Raw genomic sequence first — 4,294 nt, 5'->3', positions numbered from 1 at the left:
GAACTGCAAGATTCTCACAAGCTGTGTAGTTGTGATTGACCTGTGAAGTTTTTCTACAGCTGGTAGGCATGATGATTTCACTGTCACGTAGGAACAGTTTAATAAATTCCGATTAAAGTTTTCTTATGCCCATGCTCTCATTTTTCATATTATGATCTTGCAACAATATGTAGAGGCATGGTATGTATACTGATAAGTATTGGCATTGTTTAGGCCCTTGACTAACAAACTACAACTACAGTTCAAGTTCCCAGAACTGTACCAGGGAGAAAAATACTGGAGAGTATGTTTGTTAAAGTGGTAGGGAGCTCAAACATGTAACAGTCGTTGTAGCAGAGCACGATTTGAATCCAATATGGACTCTTTGGAACTCAAATGCAGAGGAATTACTCAGACTATGTGAATTATAGAGAGCTTTTATAACTACTTGGACTTCTAGGTACATTGGTACCTTTGAGAATTTGGCTTTTATGCCTGCCAGGCTGAGTTTGTGATTTCTTTTTAAAAAGATGTGGACAGTTATGAAATCACATATGGGCAGAGCCCAATTCCACTTCTACAGAAATATCTGTGTTTTTAAAATAAAGTGATAGATTTGTTCTGTAAAGTGTACCAGCAGACCTTAAAAGCAACTGTCACCTTAAGAGAGCTGTTTTACCTTCATATAGTTTGGTCTATAAACATGCTTTAATCCATAATACAGCTTTCTCCTCTTCTAAATGTATTTGGTAATTGCTCCAACACCCCAGTAAGCTAACTTTTGGCAAGTTCTACGGGTTTTTTATTAGCAAAGAGTAGTACTTCATAACTACTATTTCTAAGCACCAGCTGAAGTATTTTGAATTCATTTACTGTATTTATATTTCCCCCGGCTCCCACTAGTTTGATTCCTTCTTAGACAAATGTTTCCAGTAGCTGCAGGTGTCAGAGCTACCTGATTGTTTGCCTTGAGGAAACAGAAGATTTGCTGTTAGTTAAAGGTTATTGATATAAGGAAGCTCCCTGTTTTCTGTGTCTGCATATTGATGAGTAGGAATAATTTTCTATTAAAAGGTATATGTCTGATGTGATAAAAAAAATTCTAGTCACATGCACATACATACGTAGCATTGGCTTTTGTTATTTTAGCTTATTCAAGGTGATAAGAAGATTTCCACCTAGGAAATATTACTCAAATATATTGTTTTGTTAAAGCCAAACATTTTTAGGAAGTTCTAGTGATCCAGGAAACTTATGTAACTTGAGAATGGAAAGGAGAATTGTAAGAGCTGAACTTCTGGATTTAAAAAATACTACTTTGAAACAAAGTATTTCACATAAATGTTTAAAATATTCCGTTCAACAAGGACATTGTTCATTATTTTGAAATACTTTTGCAAAATGGAGTGGATGCCTTCTGGTAATTTTTTTTATTTTCTTAATATCTTTTACTGGTGGCATAAATTTGATCTTCTTCATTGTAATTCTGTTTTCCAGGACCATCACCATTTTGTCAGACAGTTCAGAATACAGCTGGGGTTTATTTGCCTTCAGATTATTCTATCTCAAAGTTTTTTTCCCTGGTTACAACAAAAAAATCATAGATTCAATTGAAGGCAGAATGCTGTAATATTTAGTAGTTATTCAGTGTAACTGTGTAAGATATATAAAAACCACCCTGGTCAAACTATTCCACATAATCAGGAAGGAATTAGTGTATCTAGAAGATTAACCGTAATCCTTGATTTCCCCAATTTTTTAAATCTAAGCAAAGAACATGTTTTGCATGAAATTAATGCCAAACTATCTACCACTATATTTACACAGTTTTGGTTCCCAATTTGATGCACTTTAATTTTTCAGATTTTCAGAATGTAACATCCATCCTTTGAAAATCCTCTTGTCTCTATTACTTTCTAATTCATTCTTTATGTCCAGGAATTTAGTTTTTACACCCTGTTCCAGACTCCTCTATCTGAACTGCAAAAATGCCCAAGTGGGAAGCAAAAAGAGTCACATTTCTAAGTTGAAATTGTGAACCCAGCTTAAAAAATTTTAGTCATTCTTCAGCCTTAGTAAATGACACCCCCAAGGCAAAAATACAGTAGCTTAGGATAAAATTAGGGATATCTCAAAAAATTCTCCAGTATTGTAGTTTCCCTTTGGTGCAGTTCTAGTAAGTTTTTAAAAAAACCTTAAAAATGAATATTTAGCTACCTGATTGACTAAGAAAACTGATTTATACCAGGCGTTTTGGAAGATGAAGTTAGACACTTGCTTGTAACTCTAGATGTCTGAATAGCTTTTAAATTTAGTCCTTGGTTTCAGCTTGAAAGACAACAAAAAATGTACACATCTTCTGAGACTACACTTTATATACATAAATGCCTTGATTAAAATATTCTGTAGCGCCAGGAGTAAAATATTACCTAGTCTGCACTGGGCTAGTTTTCTACCAGATTTCCTGTGTCTGCCAGTCCATTGTTGGGAATTTACTGGAGCTGGATATATATCTGCAAGGTTTTTACATGGCACCATCTTAACTCTCAGAATGGTTTAAAACATGTACTATTAGAACATTAATAGCTGCCAGTAAATCTTAAGGTTTATAATGCTAATCCTAGGTCACTAGTAAGTAGTGCTGAATATTTAACTCCTGGTTAGATGGGATTGTAGTTAAATACTGTTTTTTTCCCAAATAATCACTAGCAAAAAAAAACTCACCACAAATAAGAACAAGCTAAACTGCCATTCACTGCAACTGGCTTTCTGGGTTTTTTTCCCCCCCTCTCTATTACTGTGCTAACCACATACATAAATAGCTTTGGCATACAATATGTGTGCTAAAATTAAACACCATGTCCTGAAAATTTTCTGAGCTTCCCCCATACTGCCTAAAAGAACCAAAGAAGCCCCAATGAATGTTTTAGAAGTAGTTTCAACAAAGGTAGAAAGCAGTTCTGCAGAATTCTCACAGAACTTCAAAAATGACACGTGAATATCTGGAACTGGTACCTGAGACATCCCACAGTAAAATTCTAAAATGGTGCTCCATAACCTCAAAGCATCCTCAGTCACCTCCGCAAGGCAGTCAGACCTCACAGCCCTTGCAGAACAGCCAGTACAGACAAGTGCCTTTGCAGCCCTCCCAACAACAACACAGCACCACACCTGTATCCTCAATGGTCTGATTGCCTTCAGGACTTCTCTGTTGGTCTTCAAAGTTCTTAATTGTGCGGCTTCTCATTATACTCTTACTTCCAGCAGGTGCATTTACATCAGTGATCCAGTATCACTTATGTTGTATAGCCCATGACATTTTGTGTCACAAGGATATTGGAGGGACAGTAGACAAGAAGAAAGAAAAAATTTAAATTGTGGAATCATAGAGACACAGAGGTAAGATAAAAAAATACCAGAAATAAGTGCCCCTGTCTTAACAATCCCATTAGGAAATGTAACTGTGAAAATTAGGGGAAAGCAATGCCTCGCTTCAGTGGCGTTCTTCACACAGGAAAGATTATCTCCTTTTTATCTAACACTCAAAAGCAGAAGACCTTTATCTAGATTTAGAAGGGAGACATGAGTTATAAAACCTAGTACAACTGTACCTGACTCCTGGAAACCCTCTCCCTTACAGAAATTCAGAATTTTGAGTGAACTTGCCATGCTCAATGCCCTGGAAAAATTAGGTGCGTAGAAGGGGATTAATTGAAGTCAGTTTGCAGGGCAGATTTTAAACTAAGCTAGCAATGCAATGAAAATGCAATTTACAGCTTTGACTTCTGTGGGAGTTAGGTGCCCAAAGCAGCCCACTGCCCTTTTCCTCTGCCTGTAAAGAATGAAGAGAACATTCAGAGGTCTTTTTTGGGCAGGGGCACTGTACTCAAGGGGACTTCCCTTGTCCCAGAGACTCTCCAGCATCAGCACAACATGCCAGTTGCATTAGACTTTCTGTGTTTACTTTCGTCTAAGGTCTTCTGTGCCCCAAATGCAATGAGTACAGAGAGCCTCAAACCACTCCTCTGCCAGATCTGCAGGAGGAATTTCAATCTAAGCCTTCCATGAGCAAAATCTAAGGGTGAGGCTATTCCACTTACATTTTTTTTTTTTACTTTTTTTTTAACTTTTATTTTGCTTAAGTTTTGTTAGCAACAAAAAGGTCCCTTAAAAAAAAAGATGAGTGTGGCCGGTGCTCTCTTTGCCTCAGCCGGGGATAGCCTGCTTGCCTTCCACGCAGGTGAAAGCTTGTTAAACTATATCCTTAAAGAAAGATCAACGATTTTAGGTCTCAAAACTGTTCTAGGATGTCTAG

This window comes from Phalacrocorax aristotelis, chromosome 2 (genome assembly GCF_949628215.1).
Source record: "Phalacrocorax aristotelis chromosome 2, bGulAri2.1, whole genome shotgun sequence".
Taxonomy (NCBI): Eukaryota; Metazoa; Chordata; class Aves; order Suliformes; family Phalacrocoracidae; genus Phalacrocorax; species Phalacrocorax aristotelis.
Note: the sequence above shows the minus strand (reverse complement) of the source record.